At 45.3% G+C, this 24061-nt stretch overlaps 1 pseudogene; it reads right to left on the reverse strand.

Moving 5' to 3' along the window:
* The window catches only part of LOC141243034 (protein transport protein Sec23A-like), a 38509-nt pseudogene that overhangs the window by 9312 nt on the left and 5136 nt on the right, over nucleotides 1-24061 (reverse strand).

Consider the following 24061-nt stretch of genomic DNA (forward strand, 5'->3'; position numbering starts at 1 on the left):
AAAACACATTATGATTGCTTATATCCCTTCAAAATCTGAAGATGTCCAGCAGTGCCATCAGAGAAGAACAGACAGTGGGACCCGGCTTTTTGCCGGCACCAGTTGTCACGTAGATGATGTTTTATGCAATCTTCCAGTAGGAGAATATATACAAGTTTGTGTATTTTATACAAATTCTGACATTTGTGAATCGGAATGTGCTGGGATTGATTCCTGGCCGGGAGCACATGGATATTCTGAAAAAAATCCTTGCTCCAGCAAAACAGGTGAATGATTCCAAAAATAAGACACAGTACTTGTGACCGTTATAGGGATTGGAGTCTTAAGAATTATAAAGGAAATAAAACAGTGTTTTTTTCTGACACAATATAGTTGTAACTACTATCAGGTAGTGGATGTAATTAGGAAACATTTCTTGATTTTACATACAGATCCTGTCCTTACACAAATATAGAAAATGGCTGTAAATTTGTATCCAAAAGAGGTTTAACAATCAGCAATAATGTGTCTCCAAGCAACAGGTTCCTTTTTTTAATTGTGTAAGAAAATACAATTGTAATAAAACAATTTTGAGGCTTAAGTACACAAAACAGTACTGCTCATATGTGAATGCCATATGGATGCCATATAGATTCATCTGAAAATTGTGCTAGTAAGTTCATTGTCTACCTGATAAACAGTGAAGCCATATCATGTACTGTATGTTGGTCCATCAAGGTCATTGTGTAAATGGATAGAGGAGCAGATTTACAATGTCCAAAATCCCACAAGAAGTGTGGCAGGAGCATGAAGACACATTATGCCACCCCACAACTTACATCAATCCTTGGAGTAGGACCAATGTGACATTGTTTCTTGAAGGCCTCTTTACCAACACGGTCCAGATGGAGACTGGAGGCTGCAGTGAAGCAACAGAGGCTGGAATTGTGGTCTATTCTCTTTCGGTGAGTCCCGCTTTTATCCTGGACGCAATGATAGCTGCAGACTATGCGCTTCATACAGCTGTCAAAATCCACTCCAAACCTGACATTGTCAAGTCAAAAGGATGCAAAAAACATGTAGGAACCTTGGAAAAACGCTTAAAACTATCTTCAAATCACTTCAAAAACTGAGTTAGATCTGAAAATCTTATCCAAAAAAATACATGGAATATTGATTTCTCTAAAAAAAAAAAAAAAAAAAAAAAAACATACTGGATTTTTCTGCAACACAGAAAGTCTCTGTGAACATCCCCATAACGCACACTAAGTGATGGCATCGCCACCCCTCGCCTTGCACTTCAGCAATGAAAATGATATCAAAAGTAGGCTATGAAAAAGTAGGGGCCTGATCCTGGTATAGAGTGAGGAGTAATTGCCCATGCAATGTGACTGCCTTTACAATGTTATGAAAACTTAGATGACTGTATGTCCTTAAAGGAGATGTCTGGGAATATGGTATTGCTCATCTATGAATAGGTCCTCCATATCAGAAGGATGGGGGTCCACTTTCCAGCACCCCCAGTAATCAGCTGTTATCAGCTACTAGGAATTTATCTTCAGAACCTCAAAGCACGTTCTACACATTGAATGTAGTTGATATGTTCAACTCCTTTCTATGTCTACATCTGGCTTCGGCCTGACCTTGTAAGAGCTGATCGGTGGGGGTGCCTTAAGTTGGACCACCCACCCTTCTATGATCATTAATATCATGTGCCCAGACAACTCATTTTAGTGTATTTCTCCCTGTTAAAGCCTTATATTTATATCAGCACTTACTTGGCTTCCTCCATGTTCTGTATCAACGTAACGAGGCATGGGGAAACGAGAGTAAAGGATCTCCTGTCCATCATCAACAGGGGCCTGAAGCAAATGTCGGAAATTCTCATACTCAGGCATATCTTGATAGCCTGCTTTCCTCCACTGTGCAATAGTCTAGATTAAACCAGGACAAGGAGATAACTAAAAATATTAACAATATGAATTAAACACAAAACTGATAAATGCAAAAATATTCCATTAGTGCATATGACAAGAGTCAAACTTACCTCACCATGATAAATAAGTGTGAAGACACAGGGTCAGTGGGTGCTCTCGTCCACTGGCCCAGCCGCCTTTAGAAAGACAACATGGACCAGGGCTCATCCCCAACTGAACGCCCGAACTCCTCAACCGTGCGCGGAACACAACACAACCGTTAAGGCTTTATTGGATCCCCAACAACTAACAGCATATAACACATAACCAGCACAGCACAAATTGTAACAGGCAACAGCATCTCACCCTTCCGCTGGCTCCCCAGGGTTTTAGATTCTTCGTATCTCAGATCTTCCAGGACTATGTACTCCAAACCAGTGGTCCCCTTCTTTTGGCAGGCACCCACCCAGAGAGAAATAATGCCGGAGTTTGGAACTGAGACAGCACGGCAAAGTCTGTAACCAGGTGACCGAAATGTCCCAACCTGGGTTGCGTCCTAGGCGGTCATTGTTCTCCCATTCGATTCCGAAGATCCTAAATTAGCTGTCTGTCTTCAATCTAGTGCACCTGCTGTCGGGACCGACATTCCTAGGCTGAGGGCAGTAGGCAAAAATCTCCCGGTCAACTGAACAGTCCTCCTGATATACCCTCAGCCCTCATTGCAGGATACCGGGGACTTCACAATTGGTGGAATAAGATTGTCTTTTCATTGGCTGGATCTCAAGTCCCATATAACCATTTTTGGTCGTATTTCAGTGCAGGCAAGGGAGAGCCACATACTGGTTGATATAGTCTTACAATGGAATGCTAGTAGGAGACATTTGGTTTGCAAGTTATGACATTAGAACAATGGTGGCTGAGGCAATTTACATAGAGTCAACAATCCACATGGTAATACAATGGCATTCTAACAGGATTAAATTCATAATTGCATTACCTAGGTCAATATTACCAACATCAACAAGACTCTAGAAACAATGGGTATACAAAATAGTGTCCAGCTAGATTGTAAGAACTTAACCCATGAGTGGCATATTAAGAGTTCGCCACAAAATACCAAATTGTCCGGATAAATAAGAAATCATCCTATGTTGTATATAAAAGGGGTCCATTGCGTTACATTCCTCCCCCTTCTTATTTAGCCAGACATGATAGGCTTCCGATCATCCTTCTCCACCTGTCGGGACAGTCCATCCGCAGTTCCATGGTTCTTGCCTTGTTTATGTGCAATGGAGAAATTGTAGGATTGTAACGCCAGACTCCACCTAAGCAATCGCCCGTTGTCCCCAGCAGTGCGGTTTAGCCAACTCAATGGATTGTGGTCAGTGAGGACTATAAATTCATTGCCAAAATGGTAGGGCTGCCATTTTTATTAGGGCCCAGACTATGGCCAGGCATTCCTTTTCTATGGTGGCGTAGGCCCTCTCTCAGTCCAACAGTTTCCGGGAGAGAGAAACTATCGGATGTTCCTCGCCGTCAGCCCCCACTTGGCTAAGTACCGCTCCTAGTCCTGTGTCTGATGCATCGGTTTGGACAATGAACCTACGTTGGAAGTCAGGCGCAGTCAGAACTGGGCTCTGGGCTAGCCGGTCTTTCAACTGGAGGATCGTAACTTCACATTCTGGGGTCCAGATAAGGTTGCGGGCATATTTTTTCGTTGTGAGGTCGGTGAGCGGTTTCGCTACAGTGCTGTAATTGGGGATAAATTTTCTATAATAGTTTGCGGTGCCCAAAAATGCGCGGACCTGTTTATGGTTGACTGGGCGCGGCCACTGGGTAATTGCTTCTACCTTTGCTGGTTCTGGACGAATGCACCCACTTCCCACCCGATGTCCCAGGTATAACACCTCGGCCATCCCCATTTGGCATTTGTCAGGTCGGATGGTGAGCTGGGCTTTGGCTACCCTTTGCAGCACCTGGGACACGTTCTGAAGATGCTCTTCCCAGGTGTCGCTGAAGATAGCGATGTCATCCAAATAGGCCTGGGCATACCCCTGACATCCCTCTAGTAAATGGTCCACCATCCTTTGGAAGGTAGCCGGGGCATTCTTCATCCCAAAAGGCATGCTGGTGAACTCATATAGGCCAAAAGGGGTTATGAAAGCTGATTTCTATTGAGCCTCTCTTGTGAGTGGGATCTGCCAGTATCCCTTGCTCAGATCAAGGGTGGATATAAACCGAGATCCCTCCAACCGATCTAGTAGTTCATCCACCCTGGGCATGGGGTAGGCATCTGTAACTGTGATCTCATTGAGCCGTCTATAGTCCACACAGAAACGAGTACTCTTGTCCTTTTTTGGCACCAGCACAGCACTGGCAGCCCATGGGCTTTGGGAGGGGACTATGACTCCCATGTTTAACATGTCATCCACCTCGGCCTTCATCATTGTCAACACCGGTGGTGTCACTCGGTAGGCAGGTTGGCGTAGTGGAGTGGATACCCCTGTGTTGACATGATGCCGGACCAGAGGTGTTCGACCAGGCAAGCTCGTGAACAGGGATTCATAGGGGCTGAGTACGTCTGATAACTGTTGCTTCTGTGATGGACACAGCTGTTCCCCCAGTGATACATCTTTTACCCCCATGTCCCTTTTGAAGTCCACTAATAGGTCTGGGATCTGGTGTATATCAGGGTCATCTAAATCGGGACAAAAAACTGCTAAGTTGGTGACCTCTCTCTCCTCATAAGCTTTTAGCCTGTTAACATGGTAGGTACGCTCACGAACCCCTGCTCAGTCCAAGGCCACGGTGTAGTTAGTATTGCCACATTTCCTGGTAATGGTAAATGGACCCGCCCACATGACTTGCAGTTTGTTTTTTCGTACCGGTACGAGTACTAGGACCTTCTGTCCACAGGCAAATTTTCGGAGTCGGGCAGCACGGTCATAACATTGTTTTTGCCTTTCCTGAGCCGCTTCTAAGTTCCCGTGGGCTAATGCCATGAGGTGCCTCATCCTTTCCCTAAATTTTTGAACATAATCTAGGATGGGAACCTCTTCTGTGGGGAAGGTGCCCTCCCAACTTTCTCGTACCAGCTCTAAGGGGCCCCGTACTTTTCGGCCGTACAGCAATTCGAAAGGGGAGAACCCAGTGGAGTCCTGTGGCACCTCCCGGTAAGCAAAAAGGAGCTGCTGCAGGTTTTTCTCCCAGTCCCCTCCCTTGGCCTCTACATAATGGCTAATGAGCTGTTTCAGGGTTCCATTGAAGCGCTCACACAATCCATTCGTTTCAGGATGATAGGGGGTTGTGCGCATGGGGCGGACTCCATGTTTCTCCCAGAGGGTCTGAATCAGTTTGCTTTGGAACTGTGGCCCCTGGTCAGTTAATACTTCCTGTGGAAACCCTACTCGGCTAAAGATGTCCAGTAAAGCTTGAGCCACATGTTCTGCATCTATGGAAGTCAAGGCAGTGGCTTCTGGGTAGCGGGTGGCAAAGTCTACCAGGGTGAGGATGAATCTTTTCCCGCTGCGGCTGGGGATGGCTAAGGGGCCTACTAAATCAATGGCAATTCTCTGGAACGGCTCCCCTATCAAAGGCATGGGTTGGAGTGGGGCCCGAAATGGGGCTCCGCCCATATGTTGACACACTGGAAAAGAGGCTCTGTAGTTCTTCACTTCTTGAGTGACCCTTGGCCAAAAAAGCTACGCAACAGGCGGACCCTGGTCTTTTTGGTCCCCATGTGCCCAGCTGCGGGAACATCATCAGCTAAGCGCAGTAGTTGAGGTCGGTATTGCTGGGGTACCACAAGCTGATGTACACGGGTCCAAGGTCTTTCTGGGCAGGATGCGGGCTTTTCCCAATATAAAAGGCCTCTTTCCCATCTATACACCTCCGCCTGATTTCCTCCCCCAGGTTGGGCAGCCGCACTACGGATATTCTCTAGGGTGTGGTCTATCAGTTGGTAGAATTCCTTACGATCTATCTCCCCCCAGTCAATGGCCACAGTTTGGTTTGATGTACTCACATTTGTTGGCTCAGAAGAGGAGGCTGAAGACGGCGGGGGTGGGTTATCCTCGGATGGGTTGGTAGAAAGATCTGCACACGGTTGATTCTTGGCTTGGCTGCGGGTGATGGCGGTGACGAACTGGCTGGATAATCCTTGTCCCAGGTCGTTTCCCAAAAGGACAGGGGTTGGGAGGCCGTCCATGAGCCCCACTTCAACCTCTCCCTGGTCAGTTCCCCAGTCCAACTGCAACTCGTGCCAGAGGGATGTTTGATCGCTGGCCCCCAGCAAGGGAGATGGTCACTTGGCGGCCTGGTAAATGATGTTCGGCGGGAACAATATCTGGGCTAACCAGGGTGATTGAGGATCCAGTGTCTCGAAGTCCCTGAGCCGGTATTCCACCAACCTTAACCGTCTGTATGTGGCGATCGAGGTTGGCTGGTGTACGGTGTCCGACTGCCGCAAGGTGTGGATCGGGTAAATCACCTCCTCAGCTGCTGGTGTTTCGTGGGGGTAGTATCCTCCAGGCCTCGCTGGTTCATCTCTGCATATGTTGACTGGTTGAGCTGGCAGACGGGCTCCAGGCATGGGGCCCCGGTTTTGAAGACACTCTTTGGCCATGTGTCCAAGGCGCCCACATGTATAACAGCGTCGTGGGTTAGGCAAATCACGGGCCCTGTTGGTAAGCCTTTTCCCTGTTGGGGCTTCTGTGGCATAGTGAGTTAGTCCAGCACGGGAGTCTGGAGGTCGCTGGGATCCATGGTTGAGGAATCTCCTGGGATCAGTGAGTCTATTGGGTCTCCAGCTGGGTCGGTTGGCTGTAAATTCGTCAGCCAATCGCGCTGCTTGCTCGGGGGTGTCAGGCTTCCGGTCCGCCACCCATTCTCGTATTTCCGGGTCCATCTTCTCCATAAGCTGTTCGAGTACTATCATGTCCCGGTGGGCAGCAGCAGAGTGGGTAGACCGACCATCGAGCCAGCAGTTACAGTGTCGTCGGAGCTGACTGCCAAATTCAACGTAGGAGACACCCTGGCGAGGCATAGTCCGGAACTTAATGCGATATCTCTCATGGGTTATGGCAAAAAAGGTCAACAGATTGTCCTTAATAATTCCATAGTCCAAGCAATCCTGAGGCCCAAGTGATCGGACAGCCTCCTGGGCCCGACCAGGCAAACTTGTCCACAGGTATCTGGGCCACTCAGCTGTGGGTACCCTGTGCATACTCATCACCTCAAAGTTTTGCAAGTGTAAATCAATCTCCGTGCTGGATTCATTCATCACTGGTATGTCACTGTAGCGAAGATGACTTCCTTGGTGGTGGTCTATTGTGGAGGTGGGCACTGGTGGTAAGGAAATTGGAGCTCCAAGCACTGCTTGTAAAACACCAGCCCTTTCTTCTCTTGAAGCTTCAGGCCCCAAGGCAGCCAACCATTCCTTGGCTTGTTCTGCTGGGGAATGGGTGGTTTCCAGATTGTCACGGGACCCAGGATGAGGCACATGGTGGGCATCCTCGGGTACAACGTCGACGGGGTCCTCATAGTCCTCCACCTCATTCTGGATCTCCCAATCGACCAATTTCTGGATCAAAGCCGCCCAGGTGTCAGCGCTTCTGTATTCAACATTTCGTCTCTGGCACATATCCTGTAGCATCCATTTACTGCTGCTGTCGTATCTCCTCTCCGGCCCTTGTCCCATGGCTGAGCTGGTGGGGTTGGACATGGCAGTGTCCGAAACCTGAATGCCTCACCTATGGCTTGCTGGATATGCTTATATGCCTCCCTGGTTGTTGAGCCCCTGGACGGTGTCCACGAACACCAGTCCCCTGCAGCTCTCCTGGATAAACCAGGCTGAGTAGTATCCCACCGCTGCCACCAATTGTGAAGACACGGGGTCAGTGGGTGCTCTCGTCCACTGGCCCAGCCGCCTTTAGAAAGACAACGTGGACCAGGGCTCATCCCCAACTGAACGCCCGAACTCCTCAACCGTGGGCGGAACACTACTCAGATAACACAGGGTGAAGGAATCACAATATTAAGGCTTTATTGGATCCCCAACAACTAACAGCATATAACACATAACCAGCACAGCACAAATTGTAACAGGCAACAGAGTCTCACCCTTCCGCTGGCTCCCCAGGGTTTTAGATTCTTAGTATCTCAGATCTTCCAGGACTATGTACTCCAAACCAGTGGTCCCCTTCTTTTGGCAGGCACCCGCCCAGAGAGAAATAATGCCGGAGTTTGGAACTGAGACAGCACGGCAAAGTCTGTAACCAGGTGACCGAAATGTCCCAACCTGGGTTCCGTCCTAGGCGATCATTGTTCTCCCATTTGATTCCGAAGATCCTAAATTAGCTGCCTGTCTTCAAGCTAGTGCACCTGCAGTCGGGACCGACATCCCTAGGCTGAGGGCAGTAGGCAAAAATCTCCCGGTCAACTGAACAGTCCTCCTGATATACCCTCAGCCCTCATTGCAGGATACCGGGGACTTCACGATTGGTGGAAGAAGACTGTCTTTTCATTGGCTGGATCTCAAGTCCCATATAACCATTTTTGGTCGTATTTCAGTCCAGGCAAGGGAGAACCACATACTGGTTGATATAGTCCTACAATGGAATGCTAGTAGGAGACATTTGGTTTGCAAGTTATGACATTAGAACAATGATGGCTGAGGCAATTTACATAGAGTCAACAATCCACATGGTAATACAATGGCATTCTAACAGGATTAAATTCATAATTGCATTACCTAGGTCAATATTACCAACATCAACAAGACTCTAGAAACAATGGGTATACAAAATAGTGTCCAGCTAGATTGTAAGAACTTAACCCATGAGTGGCATATTACGAGTTCGCCACAAAATACCAAATTGTCCGGATAAATAAGAAATCATCCTATGTTGTATATAAAAGGGGTCCATTGCGTTACAATAAGGATCTGGAAAAATGTGTCCATCAGAAGGATCCTATCTGGTAGAATGCTGGTGCTATCGAGCAATACAGGCTGTAAAAACAAGGAATCATTTATTTGCATGAATGAGTTTTCTAGAAACTTGATACATTACATATACAGTATATATTAAAGATGCACTCCGGTTAATTTTTTTACTAAATGTGTGTATATATGAATGTAATGTAGTGTGAGTGTATTAATATACTCTACTATCGCCACCTTCCCCAGCTTCCAGTTCCATTCTGCTCCTCTTCTCAGTGATGTCACCAATCGCCACCTTCTGCCGTATTCAGCTTACAGATCGGTTCTGCTCCTCTTCTCAGTGACGTCACCATACTTCAGACTCTCCGGCTTATTCCATCTCTATGTATGAGACAGAACTCTCTTTTATAAAGGAAGCATTCTGACACTCCATAGTCTTACATTGTAAAAGCCACTTCCGTGTCACGCAGAGCTCAATGTGAGCCGGAGAGCTTGCAGAGCAGTAACATCACTGAGAATAGGAGCGGAATGGCGCTGGAGGCCAGAGAAGGTGGCTTTAGGTGAGTATATTAACACACAAACTACACTACATACACAGATTTAGTTAAAAAAAAAAAAAAAAAACTTCATGGAAGGCCTTCTTTAAAACAGTGTTACACACCTGTCCCAGGTCTGGACTCTGCTTCCTAAAACCCAGGTGCGCTAAACTTTCTTGTTCTGCATGTTGAGCTTTGCAAGTATCCTGATGTCCTCCCATGTGTTGAACTTCCTAGGCCTATATAAGGCCTACCAAGAAACACACCCTGTGTCTTGGTATTAAGAATTTTACTTTGTCTATGCACAGCTCCCTGTCTCTGGTCTCCAGGATGTCTTCTGTATGCCTGCAGCTTCCAGAACCTCTGTTACTTGTTCAAAGTATTCTATGGCATCTGCTGTCTGCGTTCACGAGGATGTCTCCTCTCTGCCTGTGGCTTCCAGTACCTCTGCTATCTGTCTGCATTTCCTGCGTGTTTCAACTGCCTGCTGCACTGATGCCTGTGACCCCTACAGTCCTGCTCATTATTATTGGCACCCATGAAGTTTAAGTACATAATGTGGAATATCTCCTGAAAAAAATGAATCAATTGAACAGTATTTTTGTATATAGACTCGTGTTTAATACAAAAGAGCAAATGATAAACAATAATTTAAAGCAAAAACCAATGGGAGGGAAAATAGGAAAACCTAAAGCTTGCTGTGTCACTGGTACTGCCACCCTTTACATTAATTTAGTATGGAAACACATTTTGACTCGCCTGTGGTAAATCACAAAAGAGATTTACCTGTGATTAATTGTTGGTGCCCATGTGACATGAATTAGCCAATGAATGATGACTTCAGTGTTTTAAAAAGCCACATGGTAGGCCCTGTTCCTTTGTCACAATGGTGAAGACAATGGAGCTGTCTGAGGACATCAGAACTGCTATTATTAACAAACACAAGACTTTCAAAGGATATAAGGCCATCTCCAAAGACCTTGGTATCCCAGTTTCAACAGTGCGCAATGTTATTAAATAGTTTGCCAAGCATGAAACCGTCAAGAACCTCTCTTTCTCTCGTGGGGGAAAAAGGAAAATTGACGAGATGTCTTTGAAGGTTGGTGCGAATGGTGGAAAAAAAACACCACATCAAACATCCATAGACCTGAAGGCCAACCTGGAACGGTCTGGGGTCATGGTTTCAACAAGTAACATACGCCGCACACTAAGCCAAGCACAGCTTTATGGGCGAAGGGCAAGGAAGAAACCATTGCTGAAGAAAAGGCATAAAAAGGAACGACCGATCTTTGCCAAAGAGTACCTTGACAAACCACAATCCTTCTGGGAAAATGTTCTGTGGGCAGATGAAACAAAAATAGAGCTTTTTGGCAATGCAAAGCAACAGTTTGTTTACAGATGGCGCAATGGGAAGCTTATAAGGAATAGAACACATTACCAACAGTCTAGCATGGTGGAGGATCCATAATGCTGTGGTATTGGAGGCCTTGACCCTATCACAGGAATCATGAAATCAGATAATTATCAAGACATTTTAGAGTGAAATGTCCTACCCAGTATAAGAAAACTTGGTCATGGGTCCTCCAGCAAGACAATGACCCAAAGCAAACATCCAAAAGTACACAGGAATGGTTGAAAAAGAAAAGATGGACTGTTTTAAAATGGCCAGAAATGAGTCCCGACTTCAACCCCATTAAAAATCTGGGGTGAGCTGAAATCTGATAATGGGAAAAATATCCCTGCAAACATTCAAGAGCTTGAACAAACTGCAAAGGAGGAGTGGGAAAAAATTCCAGCTGGGAAGTGTAAGAAGCTTATAGATGGCTACAAGAAACGTTTGGAGGCTGTCAGCAATGCCAAAGGGGATGCAACCAAGTATTATTTAGGGATGCTTTTATTGCTGCACATGCTGTTTATTCTGTTTCTTCTTTGAAATTGCAACATGGAAGTTGAAAAACAATGTTTTATTGTTGCTGTTAGAACCTTGCTGTTAGGTTTTTTTTCCTTTGCTGGTCACATGACCTTGTTGGCCTATTTAATCCTGCTCCGCCCTTCTGGCTTTGCTGGACTTCATTGTATATCTACTTTCTAGCTAGCCTGTGCTCTGTATCTATCTCTGTTAGTTTGCTTGGTCTACGGACCTCTATGTTCTATCTATTTTGTTTGTTCGTCTGTCTGCTACTATTTCTGTTAGGAGGTGTCCCATATTCCTTCCAGTCCTTAGTACTTGTAGGGATTCCTTCCCCACATCTATAGGTCTTCGTACAGACTAGATTAGGACTTTAGCAGGTCTGATCGCAGGATCAGGTTCCCTGTTACATCGTAGGGATTCAGCTGAGTCCTATAGTAGGGACAGATCTCCTCTCTTTCCTTAGCTTTGGTAGCAGAACATAACAGTAAGTCCAGCCTGCAAATTCTCTAAGGAAAGATTTTTTTTGTTCCATCATGGTGTCGGTTCAGGATTTGGCTAAACACCTGCAGGGACTCTCTCTGGAAGTGGCCGAGCTCCGTCAGCACGTGAGTAACTGTCCTGGAGCATATTTCTTGGAGCCTAAGGTATGTTTGCCGGATTTATTTTTTGGTGAACATCGAGAATTTTTTTCATTTAAAAATGCTTGCTTATTGTATTTTCGTTTGAGACCCAAGTCCTCTGGGGATGAATCCCAGCGCGTAGGGTTCATAATGTCACTTTTGCGCAAAGAGCCTCAGGAGTGGGCCTTTTCTTTGCAACCTAGTGATACATGCTTCAGATCAGTGGATAGTTTTTTTTCTGCTTTAGGACTATTATATGATGATCCTGACCGTGTGGCATCAGCTGAGACTGAGTTGAGACGTTTAAAGCAAGGATCAGGTAATGTGGAAAAATATTGTACTCATTTTCGTCGTTGGTCCACTCAAACAGGGTGGAACGATTCTGCTCTGAAAAGTCTATTTCTTGCTGGGCTCAGTGAAAGGGTTAAAGACCTGCTAATTGCTTATCCTACACCTGAGGATTTGCAACAGGCTATGCAATTAGCTATACGGGCGGATAGAAGACAGCGTGCTAGGGTTAATGAGAGCAAATCCTCTGCTATGTCAGTTTCTGGTTATGATAATGTGTGTACTAACAGTGGTGAACCGATGGAGATTGGATCGGTGGCACCTCGCTCTCAAGAAAAAGACCGTCGTTTTTCGGAAGGCTTGTGTTTCTATTGCGGAAAATCTGGTCATTTGATTAAAGGCTGTGAGCTTCGTATGAAGAAAGAAAAAAAAATGGTCAGTCACGCCCGTATTGCCTGTTTAAATTCCAAGGGTATATTTTTAGCTGCTTCCACGATTGCTCAGGAAAAATTAATGGAATTTCGGGTGTTTGTTGATTGCGGGTCTACACTAAATGTAATTGATGGGGGATTCGTGGAAAAACTCAATTTAAAACCTGAACCTTTATCATCCCCCATTGCTGTGGTTTCTGTGGATGGCTCCCCTTTGAAGAATATTACTCTCAAGGTCAGTGAATTTCCTCTCACTATTAATGGTGTTCACCATGAGAAATTGGATTTGGTAGTGTTGAATAACTTGCCTTCTCCAGTAATATTGGGTTTGCCCTGGTTAAAATTTCACAATCCTGTACTGGATTGGTCTACCAGTGAAATTAAATCCTGGAGCCATAAATGTTATGACAAGTGTTGTAACGGGCGTATTGCAGCTTTGGATAGGGGAGAATTGCCTGTTCCTATTCAGGATTTTTGGAGAGTTTTTTTCTGAGAAAGAATCGCAGGTTTTGCCTCCCCATAGAGACTATGATTGCTCTATTGAATTTGTCCCTGGAGCGACTCTTCCTAAAAGTCGTTTATTTAACCTTACTATTCCTGAGAGGAAGGCTTTGGAGGAATACATACAGACAAGTTTGGCCGCCGGTCACATTAGGCCCTCTAAGTCTCCTGTGGCGGTTGGATTTTTTTTTGTAAAAAAAAAAGGACGGCGGTTTACGTCCTTGTCTAGATTTTCGTGAGATTAACAAAATTACGGTACGCAATCCTTACCCACTGCCATTGATTCCTGATCTGTTTAACCAGTTATTGGGGGCCAAGTGGTTCTCTAAAATTGACCTTAAGGGGGCATACAATCTGTTGCGCATGAAGGAGGGTGATGAATGGAAGACTGCTTTTAACACTCCTGTGGGTCATTTTGAGAATCTGGTTATGCCTTTTGGTCTTACTAATGCTCCTGCATTTTTTCAGAATCTGATTAATGACATCCTTAGACCTTTGATCGGTAAAAATGTGGTTGTGTATTTGGATGACATTTTGATTTATTCGCCAGATCTGGAGTCTCATTGGCAGAGCGTGCGTGAGGTATTACAGTTATTAATGGACAATTCGCTTTTTGCTAAGCTGGAGAAATGTGAGTTCGCTGTACAGAGAATTAGTTTTTTGGGCTACATTATCTCCAGCAAAGGTTTTGAGATGGATCCGGTTAAGGTTCAGGCTGTGCAGGAATGGCCTAGGCCTATTGGTTTGAAATTGATACAGAGGTTTTTGGGTTTCGCCAATTACTATAGAAAATTCATAAAAAATTTTTCTAGTATTGTCAAACCTCTGACTGATCTCACCAGGAAAGGTGCTGATGCGGTTCAGTGGTCTTCTGAGGCCATTGAAGCTTTTGTGTATCTCAAGGAGAGGTTCACCTCTGCTCCCATCCTTATGCAGCCTGATGTTACTAGGCCGTTTTTGGTTGAGGTTGATGCTTCCTCTGTGGGGGTTGGCGCAGTATTGTCTCAGGATAACGGGGATGGATTACATCCCTGTGCCTTTTTTTCAAAAAAATTTTCGGAGACTGAATTGAATTACGATGTTGGTAATCGGGAATTATTGGCTATTAAACTCGCATTTGAACACTGGCGCCACTTCTTGGAAGGTGCGGAATTTCCCGTTCAGGTTCTTACGGATCATAAAAATCTGATATATCTTGATGCTGCCAAGCGCCTGAATGCCCGTCAGGCTAGGTGGGCACTGTTTTTCTCGCGGTTTAATTTCTCCGTTACTTACATCCCTGGTACTAAGAATGTTAAGGCGGATGCCTTGTCTCGCAGTTTTTCTCCCATAGTCGGTGCTGAGAAAGAGGAAAACATTTTACAAGAAGGTGTTGTGATAGCTGCTTTAGACTCCGTTTTGGAAGATGAGATTCTTAAAGCTCAGGAGAATGCCCCATCTAACACTCCTCATGGGAGGTTGTTTGTGCCTGGGACCTTTAGGAGAGATTTGTTTGTTGAGTGTCACGAATCTCGGTTGGCAGGTCATCCCGGAATCTCTGAGACCAAGAGACTGGTGGGTCGCAGTTTTTGGTGGCCTGGATGGCAGAAGGAAGTCATTAAGTGGGTGCGCCAATGTACTATATGTGCTAGATCTAAGTCCTCACATACTCCTGCTGCGGGGTTGCTTTGTCCTTTGGAGGTCCCCAGTGCTCCTTGGACACATTTGGCTATGGACTTTATAACTGACCTTCCCCCCTCTGAGGGTTTTACTGTCATCTGGGTGGTCGTGGACCGTTTTAGCAAGATGTGTCACTTGGTTCCCTTCGTCAAACTGCCCTGCGCTAAAACTCTCGCTAAGACCTTTGTCAAAGAAATTGTCAGACTTCATGGCGTTCCTACTGACATTGTTTCTGATAGGGGTCCTCAATTCGTGGCTCGTTTTTGGCGTGCCTTTTGTGACAAGTTGGGAATTCATTTGTCGTTTTCGTCCGGATATCATCCTGAATCTAATGGCCAGACAGAAAGGAAAAACCAGGATGTTGAGCAGTTCTTGCGTTGTTTTGTGGCAGACAATCAAGAGGGGTGGTCTGAGTTTCTGCCACTTGCCGAATTTGCTCTGAACAATCATACATCTTCTTCTGCTGGTTGTTCGCCTTTTTTTTGTTGTTCTGGGAGACATCCGTCGTTTGGGTCGTTCTCCAAGTTGGGATCTGCCGTGCCTGAGGAGGAGAATTTTTCCGGTGATTTGGAAAGAGTTTGGACGGATGTGCGTGGTAATCTTCAGGAGGCCAACAGAAAATCTAAAGACTACTTTGATAGGAAACGACAGGAGGTTTTGTTCGCTGTTGGTGACATGGTTTGGTTGTCCTCTAGGAATCTGCGGTTGAGGATTCCTTCTAAGAAATTGGGTCCCAAGTTTGTAGGGCCCTTTAAGGTGCTTCAGGTTGTCAACCAATCTGCTGTTAGGTTGGAGGTTCCTACCTCCTGGAGAATTAATCCGGTCTTTCATGTCTCTCTGTTAAAAAAAGCTGTTGTGTCGGATGGTGACGCCTCTGCCTCTGTTCCTCCGGTGGTGGAGGACGGGGAATATGAAATTTCTCGCATCCTTGACTCTAGACAGTATAGAGGAAGTTTGCAGTATCTTGTGGCCTGGAAAGGTTTCGGACCCGAGGATAACTCTTGGGTGAGGTCAGATGATGTTTCCGCGTCCAGACTTATCAGAGCGTTTCACAGGAGATTTCCTGATAAGCCTGGTCCTAGGGGATCCGGAGGATCCTCTTAGAAGGGGGGGTACTGTTAGAACCTTGCTGTTAGGTTTTTTTTCCTTTGCTGGTCACATGACCTTGTTGGCCTATTTAATCCTGCTCCGCCCTTCTGGCTTTGCTGGACTTCATTGTATATCTACTTTCTAGCTAGCCTGTGCTCTGTATCTATCTCTGTTAGTTTGCTTGGTCTACGGACCTCTATGTTCTATCTATTTTGTTTGTTCGTCTGTCTGCTACTATTTCTGTTAGGAGGTGTCCCATATTCCTTCCAGTCCTTAGTACTTGTAGGGATTCCTTCCCCACATCTATAGGTCTTCGTACAGACTAGATTAGGACTTTAGCAGGTCTGATCGCAGGATCAGGTTCCCTGTTACATCGTAGGGATTCAGCTGAGTCCTATAGTAGGGACAGATCTCCTCTCTTTCCTTAGCTTTGGTAGCAGAACATAACAGTTGCATTACTTAGGACCACTAATTAAAAAATCCTGAGGACATAATTTTGGTACATTTCCATTTATTTCTGAAAATATTGTACAGTCTATGAAAAAATGAAGGGGTGCCAATAATGGTGATCAGCATTGTATGACCACCCGGACCTTGGTCTTCGAGGATCCACTTCATCTAGTGAGCACTTGACAAGCAGATCCATCACCAGATTTCCTAATACAAAACTGCACACGTTACTGAATAGATTACCTAAACCTTATAAGATGATGTATGCTAGAATGGCTGCATAATCTTTTATGAAGGTTTAATATGTTCTCTGCCCACTGAACCTGACTGACCGTGTCCACCTGCTGCTGCTGAAACCTCACACTGCTAAGTACAAGCTGCAGTTGTCTGTCAGGTTGGGTGGGTGGAGTGTGCATATGCTTGTACTCATTAGCTATTTCATTCTACAGCTGGACTCATAAATTACTCATCAGAATTATTAAGCCAGTCTGAAATAGATTTAAAAAGTAAGTATCAGACTTAAAATATCTAATAATGTAAAAGTGTAATGTCAATTGCTGACAGATCCGCTTTCACTATGCACAACCAGACCCAGTCTTCCATAAGAAACTACATTTTGCCTGTTTTTAAATCATATCTGAGGGATAGTAAAAGCATGTAAAATTACTGTACGCAATCCTTACCCACTGCCATTGATTCCTGATTTATTTAACCAGTTAGTGGGGGCCAAGTGGTTCTCTAAAATTGATCTCCGGGGGGCATACAATTTGTTGCGCATGAAGGAGGGTGATGAATGGAAGACTGCTTTTAACACTCCTGTGGGTCATTTTGAGAATCTGGTTATGCCTTTTGGTCTTACCAATGCTCCAGCATTTTTTCAGAATCTTATTAATGACATCCTTAGACCTTTAATCGGCAAAAATGTGGTTGTGTATTTGGATGACATTCTGATTTATTCGCCTGATCTGGAGTCTCATTGGCGGAGCGTACGTGAGGTATTACAGTTATTAATGGACAATTCGCTTTTTGCTAAGCTGGAGAAATGTGAGTTTGCTGTACAGAGAATTAGTTTTTTGGGCTACATTATCTCCAGTGAAGGTTTTGAGATGGACCGGGTTAAAGTTCAAGCTGTGCAGGAATGGCCTAGGCCTATTGGTTTGAAATCGATACAGAGGTTTTTGGGTTTTGCCAATTATTACAGAAAATTCATAAAAAAAATTTCTATTATTGTCAAACCGCTGACCGATCTCACCAGGAAAGGTGCTAATACGGTTCAGTGGACTTCTGAGGCCATTGAAGCTTTTGTGTTTCTAAAGGAGAGGTTCACCTCTGCTCCCATCCTTATGCAGCCTGATGTGACTAAGCCGTTTTTGGTTGAGGTTGATGCTTCTTCGGTGGGGGTCAGTGCGGTGTTGTCTCAGGAAAACAAGGATGGAGTACATCCCTGTGCCTTTTTTTCAAAAAAATTTTCTGAGACTGAACTTAATTACGATATTGGTAATCGGGAATTGCTGGCGATTAAACTCGCATTTGAACACTGGCGTCACCTCTTGGAAGGTGCTGAATTTCCCATTCAGGTTTTCACTGATCATAAAAATCTGATCTATCTTGATGCTGCCAAGCGCTTGAATGCCCGTCAGGCTAGGTGGGCACTTTTTTTCTCGCGGTTTAATTTTTCCGTTACTTACATCCCGGGTACCAAGAATGTTAAAGCGGATGCTTTGTCTCGCAGCTTTTCTCCCATGGTCGGTGTTGAGGAGGAAGAGGAGAACATTTTACAAGAAGGTATTGTGATTGCTGCTTTGGACTCCGTTTTGGAGGATGAGATTCTTAAAGCTCAGGAGAATGCCCCATCTAACACTCCCCATGGGAGGTTGTTTGTGCCTAGGACCTTTAGGAGAGATTTGTTTGTTGAGTGTCATGAGTCTCGGTTGGCAGGTCATCCAGGAATTTCTGAGACCAAGAGACTTGTGGGTCGCAGTTTTTGGTGGCCTGGATGGCAGAAGGAAGTCATTAAGTGGGTGCTAGATCCAAGTCTTCGCATGCTCCTGCTGCGGGGTTGCTTTGCCCTCTGGAGGTTCCTAGTGCACCTTGGACACATCTGGCTATGGACTTTATTACTGACCTTCCCCCCTCTGAAGGTTTCACGGTCATCTGGGTGGTCGTGGACCGTTTTAGCAAGATGTGTCACTTGGTTCCCTTCATCAAACTGCCTTGCGCTAAGGCCTTTGTGAAGGAAATTGTCAGACTACATGGTGTTCCTACTGACATTGTTTCTGATAGGGGACCTCAGTTCGTGGCTCGTTTTTGGCGTGCCTTTTGTGACAGGTTGGGAGTTCATTTGTCGTTTTCATCTGGATATCATCCTGAGTCTAATGGCCAGACAGAAAGGAAGAACCAGGATGTTGAGCAGTTCTTGCGTTGTTTTGTGGCAGACAATCAAGAGGGGTGGTCTGAGTTTCTGCCACTTGCTGAATTTGCTCTTAACAACCATACATCCTCTTCTGCTGGGTGTTCGCCTTTTTTTTGTTGTTCTGGGAGACATCCGTCTTTTGGGTCGTTCTCCAAATTGGTTTCGGCTGTGCCTGAGGAGGAGAGTTTTTCCGGTGATTTGGAGAGAGTTTGGACGGATGTGCGTGGTAATCTTCAGGAGGCTAACAAAAAATCTAAGAGGTACTTTGATAGGAAACGGCAAGAGGTTTTGTTTGCTGTTGGTGACATGGTTTGGTTGTCCTCTAAGAATCTGCGATTGAGGATTCCTTCTAAAAAAATTGGGTCCCAAGTTCGTAGGGCCCTTTAAGGTGCTTCAGATAGTTAACCAATCTGCTGTTAGGTTGGAGGTTCCTACGTCCTGGAAGATTAACCCGGTGTTTCATGTTTCTCTGTTGAAAAAAGCTGATGTGTCTGATGGTGACGCCTCTGCCACTGTTCCTCCGGTGGTGGAGGACGGGGAATATGAAATTTCCCGCATCCTAAATTCTAGACGGTATAGAGGGAGTTTGCAGTATCTCGTCGCTTGGAAGGGTTTCGGACCTGAGGATAACTCATGGGTGAGGGCGGATGATGTTTCTGCTTCCAGACTTGTCAGAGCGTTTCACAGGAGGTTTCCTGGTAAGCCTGGGCCTAGGGGATCCGGAGGATCCTCTTAGAAGAGGGGGTACTGTTAGAACTCTCCTGTTAGGTTTTTTTTAGCTTACTGGTCACATGACCATTTTTGCCTATTTAATCCGGCTCCGCCCTCCTGGTCTTGCTGGACTTCATTGTATTTACTACTCTTGAGCTAGCTTGGTGCTCTGTTGCCGTTCTCTGTTAGTTTTGCTAGGTCTTCTGACCTCTATGCTTTTTGTTGTGTGTTTGTCTTTGACTGCTACTATTTCTGCTAGGAGGTGTCCAACTTATCCCAGTCCCTAGTTCTTGTAGGGATCCCTCCCTCACATCTATAGGTCTTCGTTCAGACTAGCCGAGGACTTTAGCGGGTCTGATCGCAGGATCAGGTTCCCCGTTACATCGTAGGGATCTAGTTTAGTTCTATTGTAGGGACAGTTCTCCTGTCTTTCCTTAGTCCCTGTAGCAGATCATAACAGAGGGGGGAGGAAAACCCAGTGATGTAGGAGCAGGAGGGGACGGTTTCTGGAGCATAGGTAGGAGCTCATTGGTTGCTGGTCACCTGAGCTCACACACTAGGGGAAGGTATATAAGGTGGGCACCATCTTACTTCTGGGAGAAGGTCAGTCAGAGAAGTGAGAGAAGGAGTTCAGCCAGAGAGGGCTGACAGGGGGCTGTGGCTCAGTTTGGGCCCAGCTCCACGAGGCAGGCCTAGGGTGAAGGCCAGAGCCAGAAGAAAGGAACAGAAACAGAAAGGAACAGAAAGGAACCGCAAAGAAAAGAGAAGTCCCCAAAGTGTAGAAGGGCACAGAAACAAGAAGGCAGAAGGGATTATAAGAGCCCATGAGAATACCGGATGAAGGGTCAGGCAGATTAAGGGTACCTGATCCCAAGTTGGTGGAGGAGAAACTACCCTCAGCCAAAGACCGGAGGTCGTGATCATTTATTGGTGCGACACCTCACCAAACCTGCTAGGAAGGCATCATATAGGACAGCGGGGAACGGGGCCCACGTTTACCCGCGCAGATCCGCGGTAGCTGGACAAAAGTTGGTCACTGGTGGGGCAGGCCAGAGAAAGGATGGAAGGGGGTCCTGTGCCATATTCCTGAACTGCCTAGGGGTTGACCGAGCCCCTCACCTGGTGGACGCAGCACGGCTCGGGCGGTAATTGCTGACAGAAGTGACTGGGAATATACGAACTGTGAGTAAAAGACCCTGGACTGCAACACGTTGTCTTTGTGCTTTTTGCTTCGCCAGCACTAACGGTACTGGGACTCCCGGCACCATCACCCCCACCATCCATTACACTGCCCTGGGGCTGCACTCTTCCCGTGGGGAGTAACACTACCTCAGCTGCAAACACCATCAGCCTCAGCGGTCTGCCTTGCAGCGGCGGTTCATAATAGCCGCAATCCACGGGTGGCGTAGTCGGACATTACCTACAGCACATAGCAGACTACCACTGGTCTGACCACCCTGAGCCACGGGACCGGGTCGCCACCACTACTCCCAGCATTGCCCTGAAGCCCGGTCCCGAGTGCCCACGGCCCAGGGGGCGAGTCACATGCGCTGTGAGAATTCAGAAGCCTGCAGTCACATAGAGTGACTGTAGACTTTCATCTCAAACCTGGACAAGCCCATTAATTATAAAATGAAGCCCTGTAGCCAATCCTGACAGCGTGTAATATACTCACTGTCGGGATTCAGCTCTGCTTGCAGGTTCCATCAGTCATCACACGGCCACTTCACTCATGTGACAACGAGCTTCTCTTCCTGCTTCTCTCAGAGAGGATTAGGAAGAGCAGCTCGTTGGCACTAAGGCCACGGCCCCACTATCAGTATTTGGACAGTATTCGGTCAGTATTTTATCTCGGGAGTGGGAGACAAAACCAGGTGAGGAACAATCAGAGAAAAGGTATAATAGAAACAAGTCACCAATTCTGCATTATCACCCACTCCTGGTTTTATCTCCCACTCCTGAGAAAAAATACTGATAGTGGGGCGGTGGCCTTAGTGTGCAAATCGCACATGTGCTGGGGAAGGAGCGGTGAGGGGCGCCAAACTGAATTCTTCCCCGGGTGCTAGAAGACCTAAATACACCTCTGGGCTTAGGTCCTGACCCCACTCCTTACATGCAGACCCCATAATGACCAAAGTTGGGAAGAGGTTAAGAAACATGTTAAGGTTATGTTCACACCTCCTATTTGTTATACTAGCAGCGTATATACTGGGAAAGGTTATAACATACTCGCTAAACATGCCCTTAGGATTTCATTAGCACAGCAGACATGGAATTGCTAAGTAGACTACGCTTTTCCATTCAACAGTACATGGTTAAAAAAAAATCATGTAAAGATATAGGTATTTATATGCTGGGACCCTATGTATGATGGATGCAACTGTATAGTATCTTCCCATTGAAACCCATTCAAATTATATGTGTAATGTATGGGTTTATGTATTATTTATAATGTATAGTTAACTTCATAGTTAATTTCCATCATTCCATATCCTTTACATAAATATACAGTAAATATATATCATTTAGAATGAAGTTTTAACTACACCTTTCTGTATTTTTATATTGTATTTATCATGTTTTAGTCCCACAAGGCGATTTAAGCCTTTGATGTGTCTTTTTTTCCCCATCACTGTGAATTTGCATATTTGAACATGGTTTATACCAATGCCACTATGACATAAACTGAAAAAAATACATGGTAGTTATCAGCTATGCCTGGACATACCTCTGGAGGACCACTGAAAGAGTACGAATAAAGGATGGGCTGCATCATTATAAGGGACTGGGTAAGATCTTGACACATGAAGTGATGTCTATAGTAGGTACTCTCATCTGGACTGTTGTTAAACACCTGCAGAAAAGGCGATCTTCTCAAATGGAACATGAACTAAAAGGTAAAGAAAAAAAACTCAGTTTAGAAGACAAATTTTGACCATTTTTATTGATTAAATTATTCAAAACTATCGACTAACAGTCCCCACCCTCCCAAATCAATATGTATATGATGAATTTTTACATTATTACAATTATAATAGACACTATCCCAAATGACAATGACATTTCTATGCATGTAAAAATTACATATTGTCGTAGAGAAAAATTGTAAAACCAAAAAGACATTTTCAGAGAGTGGACATATCACCCTCACATTGAACACATGGGATTAATTATAACTGGGGAAGTGAGACAGAGGGATGACACTTCAACCTCCATTGAAGTAAGATCTCCTGCAATGAACAGGTAATTACAGCAAGGGGATTTGCTGACAGCCAGCCACCAAGTCTAGCATTCGTATACTCAGAGTTGGAGAAGCACAATTCCAGAGGCAGGGGCTTCCTCTGTTCAAAAGGAATTATCTCAGACACTTTGGAGCCAGAGGTCAGTGATGAATATTGAGGTTTGTATTGATTCGATAATTATAAGGGATATATTTTCAATGTCATGGCGAAGTGACAAACATAATGCATTAACTCACAGCACTGTAAGGCTGGCATTACACCTCCAACTTAATATCGGGCAGATGGATGATGCTATCCAGTGGTGTAACTAAAGTCCAATTGGCCCCGATGCAAAATTTGGACACCCCCCCACACACACACACAACCACCCCCCTCCCGCCCCCCATATGTTCATCAGATGTATGGGCCTTATAGTGTTCTAAATCCTATAAGGACATACGAGTTGCCTCCCCCCCCCCCAATTATTTAGTAAGGTCCCCCGTCCTAGTATATATAATGTCCTATATCCTGGTACTGTATATACAGTTTATTGCGAAAATATTCACCCCCTTGGCTTTTTACCTATTTTGTTACATTCCAACCTGTGTTTAAATATTTTTTTAATCCGATTTGTGTGTGATGCATGAGCACTAAATAGTCTAAGTTGATGAAGTGAAATGAGAAAAATATAGGCATAAATAACTAAAAATTGGCATGTGCATATCTATTCACCCCTTTTGCAATGAAGCCCCCTAAAAATGTCTGGTACAAGCACATGCTTAGTGGAAGGGAGACCACCTGTGTGCAATCTAAGTGTCACATGGTCTGTCAGTATATACACATCTTTCCTGAAAGGCCACAGAGGCTGCAACACTATTAAGCAAGAGGCACCACTAACCCTCCTGCAACGTACATGCCCCCAGCCCCTCCTGCCAGGTATATGCCCCCAGCCCTTCCTGCCAGGTATATGCCACCAGCCCCTCCTGCCAGGTATATGCCCCCAGCCCTTCCTGCAACGTGCCCCCAGTGTCTCCTTTGATGTACAGTTGGTTGCAAAAGTATTCAATCCCCCTTCTTGGCTTTTTACCTATTTTGTTACATTACAAACTGTGTTTAAATATTTTAGTAATTCGGCTTGTGTGTGATGCATCAGCACTAAATAATCAAAAGTGAGAAAAATATAGGCATAAATAAGTAAAAATTGTCATGTGCATATGTATTCACCCCTTTTTCAATGTAGCCTCTAAAAATTTCTGGTGCAAGCAATTATCTTCATAAGTCACATGCTTAGTGAAAGGAAGTCCACCTGTGTGACCTAAGTGTCACATGTCTGTAAGTATATACACATTTTTTTGAAAGGCCACAGAGGCTGCAACAGCATTACGCAAGAGGCAC

Source organism: Phyllobates terribilis, unplaced genomic scaffold, assembly GCF_046119375.1.
Source record: "Phyllobates terribilis strain yellow unplaced genomic scaffold, ASM4611937v1 Scaffold_1100__1_contigs__length_419211, whole genome shotgun sequence".
NCBI lineage: Eukaryota > Metazoa > Chordata > Amphibia > Anura > Dendrobatidae > Phyllobates > Phyllobates terribilis.